Below are 18,540 nucleotides of genomic sequence, written 5' to 3'. Positions count from 1 at the left end.
ATCCCACATCACCCCCATAATATTGGCACTTCCAGCTTGTTTAAATTTTAAGCTAAAGATGCTATGCGCCATGTCTATAGTGGCGCACCGATCGCTTTTTCCTGTGCGCCGGGAAGAGAATAGTAAATGCCTGTGTTACCGGCGCAAATGTTTTGTAAATGCGAAAATGTAATTTGCGCATCGGCGTGCCCTGCAACTCATGGCGCAAATGCTTCGTAAATCAGACCCATAGAAATATATTTCTTTACCAGGCAAGTACTACCACTTTGTCCATATAAATGTAGCAGCCGTTGTGCCATTCTACAAAAGCAACAGCAAAACTCTTTAGCCAGCAGTGGATCCTTCTTCCAGGACTGCTGAGGCACCCCTAAATTTCCCATATAGCTGTCATATAAGTTTTGGGACAATACACTTCCAATAATTGAAGTAAAGGTTCTGGAACATAGGAAATTTCAAGGCCGCACAATTCCCCAGATGTAGGTGGAACCAGGACAACCCGGTTAACCGCCAACTCCACCCTAGCTCATGGGGCAAATAAGACCAACCAAACCACAGCTGTCAATTCACATCAGGCCCTGCTCTCTCTCCAACATCCCTCACTTTGATGTAGAAACAGGGCTCTTCAGCCCCTGAACCCTCCAGGGCACTCACTGACTCAACCACCAAATCCTTCCAGGGCTCTGCAGTTTTTGTTGCATTCCTTATGGCATTCCACATAACCCCCAGCCAGTCCTTGGGCAATGGCACATCTTCTACTGAAAACATGTCCACTTTCTTCAGACCCAACTCTGGTGGTTCTGATGCTTGCTTCATGAATGTTGTTGTGGGGCAGGACTTAGTGACCATCAGATGCTCAACCAGGGGTACAGGGGTGTGACAGCACAATCTTCCTCTTTGGGCTCCCAACAGAGTACCTCAACCCCGCTGTCCCTGGCGGAGCTTTGGTGTGGGACCTTCTCCACCTGCGGCACTAGTTCCAGAAAGCCAAGGTGCACCTCCTTTGGCTGGTATGTTTAGCACCCTTGACTACCTCCCAGGTGTTTCCCTCCTGCCAAAGTGCCTCTTCCGATGGGACTCTTCTGATGGGACTGTATCAAATAGGTGTGCTTTGCATCCTCTGCAGTGGGCCCAAGGTGCAGGAGCAGATGCTGAGACTGGTTGCCAATATCGGGGAGATGACCAGGAGTAGTAATCCAGCCAACTACTGAGAGGGGAAATATCCCCACTGAGATGACTTGGGTACAGACAGGGCCCCAGGACCTACATCCAGCCAATGGAGCCAATTAACCTACCAGCATGTCTTTGGGGTGTGGGAGGAAACCAGAGCACCTAGAGGAAACCCAAACAGGCACAGGGATAACATGCAAACTCCAGGCAAGTAGTGTCATGGTTGGGATTCGAACCGGTCTCCCTAGTGTTGCTAGGTGGAAGTGCTAACCACTTAGCCTCTGTGCTGCCCGGTTAGAGAGGTGGGGTTTTTTCACTATACTCTCAGAGCACTGGAAATGGAAATTTGGTTCTATAATTTACTACCTATAATTACACGTTTGAATGTTTATGGTGCTTGGGTTGTTTTTATTTTTTTATTTCCTTGAACTACATTTTGTGACATGCACAATAATGGGACTATAATGTTGTCAAAGAAACGTTTGTATTGATTGAGCAAATTATTTGTCACTGATTGATATAGATATATTATTTTGGATATTTGCATTGTATAAAATTGGAGCGCTGCAATGTTTTTTTTTTATTTTTAACAGATTCAAAATGGGGCTGCTGATGCTGTATAAGACACGCAAAAAAAAAAAAAAAGGTTATCCAAATACGAGAGGAGGGGGGGGTTGTGCTCCATTGGATTACACCGATTTGATTTTAGCCCAGAACTCTGCTTTAACATCTCCCAAGCATGTAAATAAAAGAATTTTTACCATATTACCCTTGAAGAAGCACTAAAGAGTCCTCTCCGTGCAGAATATTATTTAAAAGTATTTTTTTTTTTCATTGTAAAATTTTTTTTTAAGACTACCTTGTCTAATGCCATGAAAATAGCCAGACTTGAGATTATCAATTTTCACAGAATTTCAGCAGGTTTCAACAAAGGATACTTGTTTTTCTCGTGTTGGAGGGAAAAAAACAAGTCATTGTTGGAACTGGAGGCAGAGGAGGATTTGGATATCTGATTGGATTCGCCCTGGTCATATATACCATCTACAAGTATTCTGGTCACCTTCATTACATCTCCTGGGATCTTCATCTATATAAGCTTATCTGACACAGTGGGTGTATACCCACCTGTGTCCAATCACTCTGGTAAGCCCCCCACTTTTACATACGGTGGCGGACCTCCTATCAACACTATACTACCTTTTCACATTTTGGTGTTAGAGATACATATACCTCAGCAGGTGTTTCATGGACCTATTTTTCCACACCAGTTTGTTTTAGATATATACACTTTAAGTGGATACCCTTGGGACTCAATTTCCAACAAGTGTGTTACTTAAGAATATCTGCAAATCATACCAATCTTGTATATCTATTAACCATACCTATGTACATTTTTGGGATATATATTTACATTGTATGTCATGAATCAATGTCAATTATTACCTATTTTCTAGCGCTGCACTTCCTTCTTATATTCTCGTCTGATCCAGGACTCCTCATTAATGACCGTGTAATGATGAGGACTTCACCAATGACCGTGTAAAGGTGAAGTTCCCTCACAGACTTCCTGGCATGTCTCCACATCCAGCCCTCCACTGTGGTACACTCACCGACCTTTCTCTGCCCTGAGTCCATGATGGAGAACTTAACCAGACCGTTCATTCTGACAGCTTCTCCTGCCCCTCTGCTCCAGGAATTCCTCATCAATGACCGTGTAATGATGAAGACTTCACCAATGACCGTGTAAAGGTGAAGTTCCCTCACAGTTCTCCCGTGCCTCCTCCTGCGATCGGCACACCCCCCCCAGATGGGAGTGCCCTCCTGCTGCTGTCTAGTACTCCATTCTCTACTTCTCCCGGCCGACAACTCCTCCCAGTGGCCTATCTCAGTTTATATGGGAGGCCTGCTCCCTGCCAATTCCAGTTGGGGATTGGTCAGGGCTCCTCACATGAGCTGCTTGCCACTCCAGTTCTAGGTCCTGCCCCTCTTCCAGAACATTCTCCCTGGAAGCAAGGGAGGCGCCTCAGAACTCAAGTACAGGTGGTCACACCCACTGCTACACTAACCACTCCCTGCCCCCAGATCAAAACAGACAGGCCTAGCTTAAAGCATAGGCCTGCCTAAATTTACCTATGCTGACAGTTTCCCTAGCAAAAATCCTATGCTAGCACCTACCTATGATAGTGGGTGCTACATGTAATACACAGGGGTTGATTTACCGAAGGCAAATAGACTGTGCATTTTGCAATGGCAGTAAATGAGGTAAGGCTTCACTTTGCAAAGTGTACCCAATCACGTGCAAGGAAAATATAAAAAAAAAAACAGCATTTATTCTTGCACATGATTGGATGATGGAAGTCAGCAGAGCTTCTGATCATTTACTAAGCTCTGGAGCAACTGCACTTGCAGAGTGAAACTGCTCTTTGCAACCTTGTCTTTTTACCTTTAGTCAATCAACCCCACAGATTGAGGGGTCAAGAGTTTGCAATGCACAGATTGTAAAGGACATGCATATATAACTTACAAAATGCAATAGGTCAGAGTGTGTAATGCACAGAGTGCAGGGGTCATGTGTGTGTAATTCATCATGTACAAGGGTCAAGAGTGTATAATGCACAGAGTTCAAGGGTAAATGGGTCAGTGGTACATAACACAGAGGGGTTGATTTACTAAAGGCAAAAAGACTGTGCACTATGGAAAGTGCAGTTGCACACGGCAAGAGCAGTTGCTCCAGAGTTTAGTAAATGAGCAGAGGCTCAGCTGACTTTCATCAACCAATCATGTGCAAGCAAAAATGCTGTTTTTTTTATTTTCTTTGCATGTGATTGGGTATTCTTTGCAAAGTGAAGCTTTACCTCATTTACTAAGCTCTGGAGCAACTGCAGTGCAATTACACTTTCCAAGGTGCACAGTCTATTGGCCTTTAGTAAATCAACCCCAGAGTCTAAGGCAGAGGCAGCTCGTCCATTAGGGGCTCCCGGGAGCTGCTCCATATCTCCAGGCCACCCCTATATGCAATGGATAGATTCATGCATAGCATGGATCTATCCATGGCTGCCGTGGCCACCCCCTATTCATACGTCCAGCCCCTTTCAGGGCACCGGGCGCATGAATTACAGCGGCCAGGTATTTTTTTTAAGCACCTGATTAGAGCCAGAGGCTCTTATAGACTTCAAAATAGGGTGGGCTCAGGACGCAGAGAGTGCAACCAAAGCCCACCCAGGTGTTTTGCAACAGCGAATGAATAATTGCTGTTGCAAAATTGATCCTCCTCCCGGCCAAACAGGAAGCGGGTTTGATACCCGTCACCAGATTGGCTGAAAGGACAGGCGATCCTATTGGAAGCCTAGGAGGAGGGGAGGAGATGCACGCCGGAAGCGAGGAGGAGAAGAGCCGCTGGCCGATGCCTTGATGCCTAGTGCCGATGTCTGGATGCCCGATCCCCGCTGCCGCTCCTCAGATGCCTGATCCCCGCCGTTGCTCCTTGGATGCCTGATCCCCACCGCTGCTCCTCGGATACCCGCCTATGCCTCATGCCCGCCGTCTAGATGGGGTAATTGCCGTTGGACCGACTGGCAGACAGCGGGGGGTGGGGGGTTTGAGTTGCCACGGGGGGGTTCAATTATTTACCGCCCCCCCAACAGAAAAATACCAGCCGCCACTGGTGTAGGGGTCAGGAGTATCTAACAATAAGCAATACTCTCTGTAGTGATTAAAGTGTATGTCCATCCAAAGCCTTTTTTTATTTTATTTTTTAGGAAAGAGAGAAGGATGTAACCCCTTGTCAGGTTTTTACGGATATCCAACAGAAACAATTAAGTACTGTCAGTGATTTTTTTTAAATTATATTTGAACTAACATACAATTTTTCAGGACAAGCTTCTGGGATATGTCCCCTTCTTTAAGATCCAAGCAGTACTAATACAGAAAGTTTTAGCAGAATGTTGAAGTAAGACAAAAAAAACAAAAAAAAGAAAAGACACAAACAAACATACACAGCAATGAAGATAAAACTAGGATAGTTAGTGAGATAAGATAGAGAGAGCTATGGACTGGGGGAGGAAGCAGTCTCAAAGGGGATGGTAAAACTGATGGATAATGATTAGGAAAACTTGGGTCTAATGCCTGGTAAACACTATGGGGTTGATTTACTAAAGGCAAATAGACTGTGCACTTTGCAAAGTGCAGTTGCACTCTGCAAGAGCAGTTGCTCCAGAGCTTAGTAAGTGAGGTAAAGATTCACTTTGCAAAGAATACACAATCATGTGCAAGGAAAATAGAAAGAGCGGAATTTTTGCTTGCAAATGATTGGATGACGGAAGTCAGCAGAGCTTCTGCTCATTTACTAAGCTCTGGAGCAATTGCTCTTGCAGGGTGCAACTGCACTTTGCAAAGTGCAAAGTCCATTTGCCTTTAGTAAATCAACCCCTATGAGTTTCTTTTACGTTCACCCTGTGTGTACTAGATTTTAATTCAGCCCATTATCTTTTGTGTCAAATTGAATAATCACTCATAGTTCAAATGTTTTCCATTCCTGAATGGTTTTTAAATGCCCTTTAGGAGCTGAAACATTAAGGTCAGCCATAAGCCTAGTACACACTATCATTTTTTGTTTTTGTTTTTCGTTTTGACGCCCAAAACAAAACTCAGGAGCTCAGGAGTAGAACATGTACAATCCAATGTTAGTACAGCGATCTCCCCGCTGAGATATTGGGGATGATTCACTAAAACCGGAGAGTGCAAAATCTGGTGCAACTGTGCATGGTAGCCAATCAGCTTCTAACTTCAGCTTGTTCAGTTAAGGTTTGACAAAAAACCCGGATGCTGATTGGTTTATATGCACAGCTGCACCAGATTTTGCACTCTCCAGTTTTAGTAAATCAACCCCATTGTGTTCTGACAGGGGGAGACCCCCCCCCCCCGCCAGAACACTCCAGTCAGCGCTTGCAGCCATTGGCTGAGAGTGCTGATTGGATGCCAATCAGCAGACCTTTTCGGTCATGCATCTTCGACAGAAGCCCGGATGTTTGGCCGGCTTCTGTCGGACTGGCTGTTGACACACGGGCCAAATGTACCCGGATATTCGGCCCATGTGTATGGGGCTATAGTGTGATCTGGTTGTGAGAAATCCATTAGAGAGATTTCCCCTCACTTACTGTCCTAGTTACCCAAGAAGAAGTGTCTTTTTGGAAAAATAGGTGAATAATAAACCCCCATCAGTTTTTCTTGCGGTCTGCGTCCCCATTGCAGACTTTCCCTCACTTCCATTCTGGTGAAAATAGTATGACCAGGAGAGTACCTATGAAACAAAACTCTCTAAAGAAGTAAAACCTCTATGAAGAAGTAAAATTCTAACACAGGTTTTAATTCTTCCCTATGTTATCCAACACTAATTAAAAAAAAAAAAAAAACAATTATCTGCACTTTCTCTAAAAACAACTACAATAAAACCCAGGTTACATTTTCAGATGTTATGTTCTAAATCTAGGTAATAATAATACAAAGACACAGATATGAATTAATCAAGATAACACATTTATTTACTCAGCTAGGACAATTAAACATGAGTTTGGAAGTGTTTCCACTTCACATAGATAAGATAACAGAGAGAAGCAGCTGGATAAACTGTAATATTTTATTTCATTTGTAAATAGATAGGTTTACTCATATGAAAGAATTTTCATTCCCTTCATTTCTTGACTCCAAGCCCTTTGCCCTGTGTCTGGCAGGGATTAACCACAACGCATGGATCTAGAAAAGAAGTGAACACATCTTCATTAGTACTGGACATGTAGCTGTAAGTAACATTTTGAAGCTGTAGCAAGGCACCTATGGTTTGGACAACATTCTCACAGCTAACGTATTGGACTAAGAATCTTTATTTTCAAAGAAGTAACAGTTGAGTGATAAACAATTTCAAGGAACAGTAGCTTTCATTACTAAACCATATCTTGTCCCAAATGCTTGCTTTTGTCAGGCCGTAGGTCTTTGGTCTGGCCTTTTTAGGCTATTCATCCAGGCCTTTTCTAAACTCTAAAATGTGTAATGTGTATGATAAATGTTCAAACAGTATGCATCTTTCTGATTATTTCTATAACCTCCCTGAAGCTTGTTACTTTGATTTTTTAATAAGCAAAGTACTTAGGGGTCTGTTTATCCATTTTTTCACCCAAGATTACTGCAACTTACATCCACAATTCACAAATGTTAATGGAAAATGAGTGAATTTTGGTTGAAGAACCGCTTATACTAGAATTGAATTTAACAAGATATGGTTATTCATTAATTTGCATGTAAAAAAATAACCTATGGTTCAGCTTATTCCAAATATCCAACAAACATAAATAGGAGAACATACTGGCTATTGTTACATTTGCTGTTAAATCATAAAATTTTTGCCCATTTTAGTCACCTTGTGGATGCAATTGCATACATATTGGGGTTCATTTATGAAAAGCAAATAGACAACACACTTTGCAAAGGACTTTGTGAATGAGGTGAAGCTCTGCTGACTTTCATCAACTACTCATGTGCAAATATAAAACTGGGCATAGGCAGGAAGTTCTTTTTTTTTCGTTTAACCAGCGGGTTGAACAAAAAATAACTTACAGATCCCCACATCCACCCAAGTGATGTGAATGCAGGGATCTCCCTAGCTAGTTTATTGTATCCTGACAGCAGGGACCGCCCCCCGTCAGAATGCACAGATCACTGCTGCAGCCATAGGCTGCCAGCGATGATAGAATGCTTGTTATTCAGCAGGTCCTTTCGACAGAAGCTGGTCGTTAGACTAGCTCCTGTTGAACAGACAGCAGTACACGCAGAATGATATACGGCCGGTCCTTGATGAACCTGCCGGTGTTTGGTCCGTGTATACCAGCCTTTATGGCTGCTGTTTTATTTTCCTTGCATGCGATTGACTTTTATTTGCAAAGTATATTTTCATCGCCTTCACTGAGCCCCAGGGCAAGTTTTCTTACAACTTCCCTTGAAAAGTGGAAGGCCTATTTTTCTTCAATCAACTCCATTGTGTATTATAATTTAAATAGTCTTTTTTTTTTGTTTTACAATTCTGCATGTTCCCAGGTTTGTCGCAGTGTTGGTTGAAGTGCTTTTTTTCTATTGACATAAAAAGCTACTAGAACCCTAGCAACTCTGGTTTTGTTTAACCATTATACATAGAAATTTGCTTACACTGTAGAATTTTTCTACAAAAGGTCATGTAATTGGTTTACAATAAAGTGCAGTTACATTACATACCTTGGATTTGGCATGGGTCTGGGCATACAGGTGTTGTATCCTGACATATAGGAGCCGGAGGTACGCATGGTTGTGGGCATTTGGATGTTTGGTCCTGACATACAGGGGCTGGAGGATTGCATGCTAAAAAGTAAAAGATGTTATGGTAATCTGCCAGACAAGGACATATATATTTTACTATAGGATGATTGTTCAAGACATTCAAGAATATTTAACTAAATGTTTACACAAGCCATTTCCTCAATTTGTGAAGACAGAGACCTATGTGAATATATAATTGTAAAGTTCTATGTAAAATGACAGCATTATATCAACACCTGTAATAATTTATGAATTCATGAATTTCATTTGATTTTTCTCTGTAAAAGCAATTATTTAAAGCTTGGGACAAAAAAGGATTTGTATTTACAATTGCGCCATCGCAGCCTAATTGTATCTGCTATTCCTCAACTAACATGAACTGGTGCTGCAGTTCAGTGACTGAAGAATAAATAAATCAATGTAGTTATGCTTTCTTCCTTTCTCAATAATTTAAGCAAAAAAAAAGACCAATTTGTTAAACATAAACTAACTTGAATGGATATTAAATACTGACTTATACATTTGAACAAAAAAATGACCACTGCCTGCACACACTTGTTAATACACCTACGTGATATCAACAGAGCAAATGTATAAAACAACAATGTAATTTTGTTACAGCATAATGTTAATAAAAAATTATCAAACAATTCCAGCTTAGTTCTACTTTTTCTACAGCATAGATATGATACTAAACTTCTGTAATACAGTTTGAAAAAAGACTTACGATTTTTGTATTGTCCACCCTTTGATGCCATTGTTGTTGTGTCGGTTAAAGACGTTTGTCTGCTGAACAAGATGAAACAAATCACAATACCTCATACAGCAAAGGATGGTGTTTATATACAAAACGGATGCTAATTCTCTTATAGTTATGCAATACTTCAGACCTATGAATGAGCCAATAGAATGCCTAATTGATTGCCTAAGTGTAATTTAATGTCTATAATTTGCATACCTTCAAGGCAAGGCGTATTTTGGTGTAGTTTGTAATGCAAATTATATCCCTAGTACAAGGATGTGCTATCGAATAAATCTTCCTGTGCATGGATAAATATTAAAAAAAACAATAATGAATACAGACATAGTGTCCTCTATATTTACAGATACTGTGTGTAATGTTTAGTCATTGTGACTAAATGCCTCAAATAAAATCTTTTATCCATATTTTTATTTCACCCATTCCTTGGTCTATAATTAGTTCGTATTATTGTTCTAAAGACTGTCTTAGTATTTCACTAATATATAGCCATTCGTAGATCCCACACATATGTCTGAGAACAGTCCTGGATGCACTCACATATATTAAATGTAAGGGATCAATGGGGAAGCACTTGATATTTTTTGCTGATGTTTTGCTGACCGGCGTTTCAGCTTAGCTTTATCAAGGCAACATACACAGTAAAAACTACCATCATAAATACCAAACCTCCAATCTACCACCCCAACATAAGGTTACCATTCTTCTAAGGGACAGTCCACATTGTGAGGGGTCTGTCCCCAGAAGCAGGGCACACCCTATGCTATACTTTGCAATACTGTGCTAATAAACTGTATTGCAGTGTGGTTTACTTCAAATCAATGTGTACAGTTCCATAGACTCAACAGTCCTCCTTAGGACTAATATGAGAAGCAGAGGTGCTGTTTGTGGAGGTAGTAGGTAGGTCCAAAGTGATAAGCAAAGGTAGTGAAGGGAGAAGAGGTCCTGCGGAATACAGTTCTATTGTCAAACCACATAATCGAGAGGCAGGACTTGTCTATGTTTCCTGTAACCCAGTGGCTGAACAATACAGCCACAGCTTGCACAAAAGGTAGTTGAATAGCTGACAACAAAGCTTTCCCCATTTTCCTCCCAAGGTGCAGAGCAGCTAGTTAACTTCCAGCTAATGTGTCTTCTTCCTCATCATCCTCCTTCTTCTCCACTAACCCCTTTATAGCCTTGCAAACTGGCTATGAGGAGATGCCAGAATTTTTTGATTGCATCATTTTGGACTTGCTACTAGAAGAATAAAGGAATCAAGGAAGACAACAGAATGACCAGTAGGGTTGGGGGCAAGCAGCACTTCAGGTAGGGGACATCGGGCAGCAGGCGGCAACAGAGTAATGAGTTCCAGCAACTGGAGTTTACTATGAAGTAGATTCCATTGATTGAGAGGAGGTGAATGATGAGGTGGTAGACCATCTGTGGATACCATAGAGTGGAGTGGATGAGACTTTGAGAAAAGCAGCAGGTAGTATATGTCTAAATCCATCTGGTGGCAATACCCCACATGTAGAGGCTGCTATTTTCAAAGCTAGTCTACTGGTCTCTGCAATGTGAGCCTTTTTTATTGTCTGTTGCACCATCATGGTCTGCAGCACTTGCCTGCAACACACAAGCTGTGGAAGGAGTACTTCTATTTGGGTATTATACACATGCAGAAGCAGATGACATTGTACCATAAAGCTCAGTGGAAACAGCCCTAAATGAAACATGTCAAAAGCAAAAGACCCAGATTTCTCCTCCTACTTGTTCCTCAGTTGTTGCATCTATTTAATCTCCCTAAAATCCCTGTGGTGTATCCGCCACAACATCAGCTACATCTTCTGACAGGGTGGAACGTTTAACTCTGAATTTCATAAGCTGCTGATGCTTCAGCTACTTCCATACTAGCTGTTGGAATCTGCCCCCTTCCACCAGTCACCTCACTGGAAATCACAGTTATTAACAGCTTGAAGCTAACAGTATTTAAAGGAATGATTATCTTTCTGAATCAATTTTTACATGCAAAATTCATCAAAGCTTAAAAAAGTAACATATTAGTGAGAAACTCAACTGATGCAAGCAGTAAAGCTTTTGGTGAACTGAAAGATGCTTTTTACAAAAAAAAAAAAGGCAAATGGTAGCAAAAAAATACCACATGAATTACACTTTTGTGAATGGAATCGGTCATTAGAGTATTATGTAGACTCCATTTCTGCCATTTCCCTCTAAAAAGATCAGTTACCTGGATGTCCTAGTGCTGTTTTGGCTTCAGTTCAATGAGTCTCTGACCTGGAACTAGTACGCGGTCAATAAGTTATATATCTAAAATGATTTCTGACTTTTTACATGCTCATTCACAGCATGCTCGAAGAAAGACAAACCCTGGCAGCGAGCATTATTCACACCTCAGTGTTTTGTAGCTTGAAGCTCGAAGCTCCAAAATGCTGGAGAAGGAAAAAATCCCAATATTCTCCATGGAGATGGTTTCACATCTCCACTCCAAGCCACCTGAAGTCAAACATCTAAAGCTCAAAAATGTTCTGGAGCTTTTTATGTAGCTTGAATTGGGAAAATTGGTGCATTTTTTGAGCATTTTTTGTTGCATAGAAATGCATGAAAACGCTCAATTCTAGCATTTTAGTGTGTGTTGTTGTGCGTTTTTGAGCATTTTTCTACGCAAATGCAACCATTTAATTAAAAAAATGTATAACAAATAAATAATAAAATACATACATAAATAATAATAATTATAACTAAATAATAAACAACAAAATAAATAAGTAAAATAAATAACAAAAACCCAACCCATAACTCTAATCCTAAACCCTAACCCCTATTCCTATTAACCCCCAACTCTAATCCTAACCCCTAACCCTAATATTAACCCCTAATCTTAAACCCTAATATTAACCTCTAACCCCTAACCCTAACCTCTAACCTAACAAAAATAAACAATAAATAAATAAACCCCTAACTCTAGTCTTTAACCATTAACCCTTTACAAAAAAAAGTAAATTAATAAATAATAAATAAAAGTGGATGAATAAGCTAAAAATATAGCAACAAATGATTAAACTGAATATATTTTTCTCTACTGGCTAATTAAAAAATGCCAAAGTTCAAAACCGCTGTACAAAACCGCTCACAAACACACATACAAATGCTCCACAAAACACCTAAAAAAATGCTCAGGTGTGAATGTAGCCTTATAGAAGAAGGCTCCATTTTCAAGATAAACAAATCTGAAGCACAACTGATAACAAAAACTAGAGTGGGAGTAAATGATGGGAAAAAAATCAAAGTAAACAAATGGCAGCAAGTGAAGTGAATGAGAAAAAAAGAATACAATAAAATAGGAACTAATGCAAATATCAGGTCAGACTGGGCGAAGGTATGAAGATAACAAGCCTCACACCTAAGGCGGGTAAAATATGCTGCCTTATCTAACTATTCTTAGAAATGAGTCAATCGACTAATAACACAATTAAGAAGGAAGATATGGTAATCATTATACTGTGGGAGAGTATTTATGGCATTTATAGGGAAAATAAAATGTAAATTCCACATACATGCCACTAGTATTCCCATATAAATGTATCCACGTTCACATGTAGAAAGAGATGTACGATGTAAAAGTATTGAAACACCTGCCTTTACAAGCACATGAACCTTAATGGCATCCCAGTCTTAGTCCGTAGGGTTCAATATTGAGTTGGCCCACCCTTTGCAGCTATAACAGCTTCAACTCTTCTGGTAAGGCTATTGTTAGAATTTCCTTCTCCTGTGATCAGTCAAACTCCAGATGTATTGAAAAGCTGACAATTTATTTCAGATTTGTCACACAAAAGGATGATGCTTACAAGCCAGAAGATGCAGTAAGAATCACACAAAGAGATATACATCCCCCCTCCTAATATCTACAATAATATAGGGATAACGCTTCTATTGGCTGAGGAACCACAGATAGCGTGCCTGGTACAAAATGGTACTTTATTTGGCTAATTAGTGTTTCCTTTACAGTCTTGTTCTACCATATATGGTTAAGCCTAATCATCCTACAACTTACTATGGAGTTAGTTAAAGCAAATGATATAGCAAGTTAATACAACAACGTGCTCAGAAGTCATCTTAAAAATCAGTCTCAGGGTTATTGTTTTTCTAACAGTCACACAATAAACATTTAAAACTTTTCTAACATTCCCTCCTCTTGTGTGACTATTTTATCTCAACACATTTCGATGATAGTCCCTGTGTTATACACTTTCAGACTGTATGTCATTAAGTTGAGCTTCAATGTCCACATAGGTCTCCTCAGAGGTAGGAAGGGCTTGATACATCGTTCTTGAGACTGCGGTTTCAATCAGTTTTTGTGAAAGTCCTCGAATACAGGGAATGCAGCAGCATCCGCAAGTGACCAAAACGGCCAAAGCCTCAGCAATTGAGATCAAACATGATGTGATAAGTCCAGTCCACTTACCGAACCATCCTTCAAGCCAGTTTGTAAATGGATCATTAATACCTGAGTTTTCGGCTAATTCATTCAATAGAGCAGTCAGTCCTTCCAAGGTTCTGGTCGCGGTCCCTCCAGGAGCTGTATTGTTAGAGATAAAGGTGCAACACATGCTACCAAACATTTTGCATACCCCTCCTCTTTCAACTAGGACCATATCTAAGGCCATTCGGTTCTGCCATGCCATTAAAGATGTGGGGGCCAACTGCTCTGCTAGGCCCTTCACAGCGTCCCTAGTATAGTTTACAAATCGTTGTTGGTTATAGTATATATAGTTAATCCAGTCAACATTTTTATCTATAGTCACCCACGAGAGAAGAGACTCAAACCCAGCTGTCACCTGATTCCTGGTCCTGAACTAATCCGGCACCCTGCGTTCATCCATGTAGATGCAAGAGTCAAATTACCCTAGGGGGGTGTCCCTCTGATACCGTGGGTGACTCTTAGTCCACGGGTGTTTTGTCAGGATCCTCAGGGGCATAGCCAGCTGGACCATAGCGCAATTCCCTTGGGCATTGGCCAGTATCCTAGCTCGCAGTTTCTTATCCCCACACATCCACCAGACATCAGCTCTCTGAATGTCATCTTCAACCCAGTCACCATTGCCTGTGTTAATCACATTAGTCATCGGGTAGTGACCCAAGATCCACCCCGCTACGGTTCCCTGGGAGTGCAAACCAAGTAAAGTTGCCCGGATAAGCAGTAACCGCTGGAGGTATCTGAGGTCTCTGTACTGGGGGAAACAACAAAATCAACGTGCGACAGGTAGAATTTGTTTCAGGTTTATAGCTATTATTATACAATTGCAACATACATTTTAAACCTTCTGGATCTGTATTGTGATCTAGAGGTAAAGGGATAGTTGCTAAACGTAGTCTGGCTCCGGCACAAACTAAACAGTTTTCCTTTTTAGAGTTTTAACTGTGTACCTCAACCATTCTAACCACTCATTGTTTTCTTGGTATCCTGTCTACAAAGCTATGGCATCTTCTACTGTTAGGTTAGTAAATCTTATAGTTTTACTCAGAACTTCTATTCTAGTATGGCCTTCTTCTTTCCCTTCTGTGTCTACCTTTTCCTGTTGTATAGTTTTATAAGGTGGTAATACCTCAAGAAAAAATTTGCCTGAGGGCTCAGTTCCTGACACCCATGCTCACTGTCAGGAAAGGTCCCCTCTGCTGGTAATATTGATCATTTGGCATGCAGTACTGAGGTCCACCTGCAGGTGTCTCCTGGCAGTTTGGAGCTGTCAGAAGAGCTTTTTCCTGCTGGTATTCTGTCACCTTTGGGACGCAGTACTGGCATCCACCAGCGGAGGAATCCTGGCAGTATGGAGCAGGTATTCCCCTCTGCAGATAGGTGTCACCTGACCTTAATTAGCAGCTGCAGTATAAATACACCGGCAAGTGCACACGCATCTGGCCCTGGTATTGTCCTTGTGCCCTGACCTGCAGCCTGTTTACCTGTTATCCTGATGCCTGTATTCCGTATCCTGTACCTGTTATATCTGTTCCTGTATCCCTGGATCTTTGCCCTGCAGCCTGATCCCTTCCATCTTGTTCCCTGTCTGTTTACTCCTGCACCCCCCCCCCTCTACTGATCTCCTGTTTATGACTACGATTCTGGTACTCCCTTTTGCTACATATGCTGGTTGGTTTATTATCACTGTTTGGCTGTTTCGTTTGTTCACTCTGTTTGTATAGGTGGTGTGTTCACATGTATATGCATTTAACTTAATAAACTTACTTTCACCTGTTTATGTCTGGTTCACTCTGTTGCAGTCCACACAGTTCTGGTCTTATCTGGTATATGACACACTCCCATAGAGTACAACCGCTGATCTTCCTTCCTCGGCTCCTTTAATGTTATTAATAATTGTTTACAGTTCTTACTATGTGTGCAGGGGGAGTTGGCCGCTTTTGTAATTATGAGTCTTTCCTTTATTCCACTCTTTTTTAGGCCCTGGTAGATTATACCCCCAATCTTAATATACTGGTCCACAGGGTCTGATTCCATGCTTGACATCCTGCCCTATGCCAGAGCCAGCAAATGTATGTATCTGCCCATAGAAGTCCTCTAGCCCCAGTTGTATTCCTGCAATCTGACAGAAGTCTACCAGTATTTTGCTAGTTATTCCCTCTATAAAGGTTAGATTCAATGCTTTTCCTGTTCTTTCCCAACCCAAAGGTTCCTCTGCTCTTCCATAATGTATAACCCCTCTTATGGATGCCTCTCCTAGAGTCACCAGTAACCCAAGGATAATTACTGTCCCTTTTATTCTAACAAGCTACAGAGTTCCAGCAGATAGGGTAGGAGGGTTGGAAGGGGAGGGAGACTTCACCGGTTTGAGACAAGTCCCACCTTGTGTGAGACCTCCCTTTGTAGCCGGATTTTCTAAACCTCTTGCGGCCAACTGCCCCTATTCTGCCTGTAAAACCTTTTTGCAATGGGACTGGTGAATCCAGGTAGACCTCTCTGCAATCCTTATCGCAGTAGGGGTAGTTAGGAGGACTTTGAAAGGACCATCCCACCTTGGGGAGTACCACTGCTTTTTCTTATTACTTTTTGTTAAGACCCAATCTCCCACATGCACCTTTTCATCTTCTTGAATTGGACCTTCTAGGACAGAACAAAAATCATTAGTATGTCTTTGTCTTAACAGCCTAGACATGTATTCTTGCTAGTGTGTGCTCAGACTCCTCAGTAGGTGTTTCATTTGGTTGAAAGGGTATCTTATATGGCCTTCCATGTATCATTTCAAATGGGCTTAAACCTTCTTTTGTGGGTGTGATATGCATACTGGTCACAGCTACTAGTAGGCAGTACATCCAATTTTTACCTGTTTCTTCCATAGTTTTCCTCAGTTTGATTTTTAGAATGCCATTATATCTTTTCACCAATCCAGCTGATTGGGGATGATGGGCACAATGGTATTTCATGTGAATTCCCATCACTTCTGTCAAATGTTGTATAGTTTTATTTACAAAATGGGGTCCATTATCACTGTCTGTGCATCTGCACTTCCTGTTGGGAATATCTCCACCCATTTGGTCAGGGTGTCTATGATTGCCAAACAATATTTCTTCCTTTCACATTTGTCTAATTCAATAAAATCCATGCAAATGTGTTATAAACAAATATATACCGCGCTGTCTCAAAAAAAAAAAAAAAAAAAAAAAAAACTAAAGCAGCCAGCACAGCAGTGGATAAAATTGCAAAAATGACAAATAGGGTGAAATGTGCAGCGCTTATGTGATCATATAAACCATAACAAATAATATTAGTACAGAAAACTTGAATAATAAATGATGTGCTCAAAAATACTCCAAGCAGTCCTCTATTATGACATGTGATGTCTATAAACAGAGTAACTTGGACGTGTGATGTCCAAAAAAGAAAAAAGTCAGTGACAAGCTTCAGTCATGTGTGATGATAATCCTCAACCACATGTGGATATAATATAGTGACAGTCTTTAACTTCAAATATGTATGATGTAATAACAGTTAATAGTGGGTCCACCACCAAAGACACCAGAAGCTGCTTACCAGAGGGATTGAACTCAAATAGGTGTACACCTAGTGAGTCAATCAAGCTTTGTGGTATAATATACCAAGGGGATCAGATGCTCTATCCAGATATGACCTCCAGATGGACCTCCGAACAAGTGTAAGGTATGGATGGACTCAGTAGATATAGGCAGTCAGCCCCATAATTAAAAGAAAGAGGAAGGCATATAGTGTAACTCCGTATGGAAATTTTAATACATAAAAAGCAAAGGAAATACACTCACGTGTTAAGCAGTAAAATCAAGCGCTTGTATAAAAGAAGACAGTGGTCTCAGCATATCCTTCCGACGCGTTTCGACTTAGAAGTCATCATCTGGGGTGCTGGACCACTGTACTGGCTGAGTATTTATAGGTACTGGTTACCCCCATAACAAGTGGCAGCTCCATCTGATTGAAAGTGCAAATTATGGAGATTACTTCCTGGTTCCTCCAAAATGGCGCCAGGGCTTGCATTCCAAGCCTCGTTTTCATGTGTAGAGGAGGATTACTTCCTGGTTCTGCCAAAATGGCGCCCGGACAAGAGTTCCAAGCCTCATTTTAACATGTGAAAGAGGATGTGACATCATGTGGAACAGTGACTGGTTTAAACAGCCAAAAACATGGCACCGCTATTTTCGGGGACATATAGGGGCAGATGTGGCTTAAAACGGCACAATGTCCGGTGTATATAACCTACAACATGGCGCAGTTTGTCATAAGGACATGTATATTAATACACTAAGTTACAAGGTATCACCCTCTGGCAGCAAAAATGAAAAACAATATAATACATCCACACATTGCTCTAGCCGGAACATGGGCAGTGGCGTAGCAGCCAGCACTCCCACCCAGCAGCAAAAGGGCCGCCGGTTTGAATCCCGAGATTCCATGTGGGGGGTAGAAAAAAATAAATAAAATAATGTAATATATATAAAAAATATATATGATACTAAGGTGTGACAAATGATGGCACCCCTCAGAAAGGACACGTTATTGGTTGGATCAAGCTGATATTTGTGATAGGGACCAAACCAGTATATATACAATCTAAAATACATGTTATAAGAATTTAATAAAAATACCTTCATAAAAACATTTAAAAATACTTATAAAAAAACCTCTCATAAAAGACATTCTAATAGGTACCAACTGGACCCTAAAGTACCGGAACTAGAGAAAAGGCATCATGCTTGGTTGATAAAAGCATTGATGTCCCATTCTATGTTCAACC

At 41.0% G+C, this 18,540-nt stretch overlaps 1 long non-coding RNA gene across 1 annotated transcript; it reads right to left on the bottom strand.

Moving 5' to 3' along the window:
• Positions 1 to 6,681: 6,681 nt before the first annotated feature.
• Positions 6,682 to 9,394, bottom strand: LOC141106191 (uncharacterized). The gene is made up of 3 exons (XR_012235688.1): positions 9,236 to 9,394; positions 8,428 to 8,550; positions 6,682 to 6,918 (listed from the first exon to the last, which is right to left on the bottom strand). It is a non-coding gene; the product is annotated as an uncharacterized lncRNA (long non-coding RNA).
• Positions 9,395 to 18,540: the final 9,146 nt, after the last annotated feature.

This window comes from Aquarana catesbeiana, linkage group LG08 (assembly GCF_042186555.1).
Source record: "Aquarana catesbeiana isolate 2022-GZ linkage group LG08, ASM4218655v1, whole genome shotgun sequence".
Taxonomy (NCBI): Eukaryota; Metazoa; Chordata; class Amphibia; order Anura; family Ranidae; genus Aquarana; species Aquarana catesbeiana.
The sequence above is the reverse complement of the archived record's forward strand: the minus strand, read 5'-3'. Positions and strand labels throughout refer to the sequence as shown.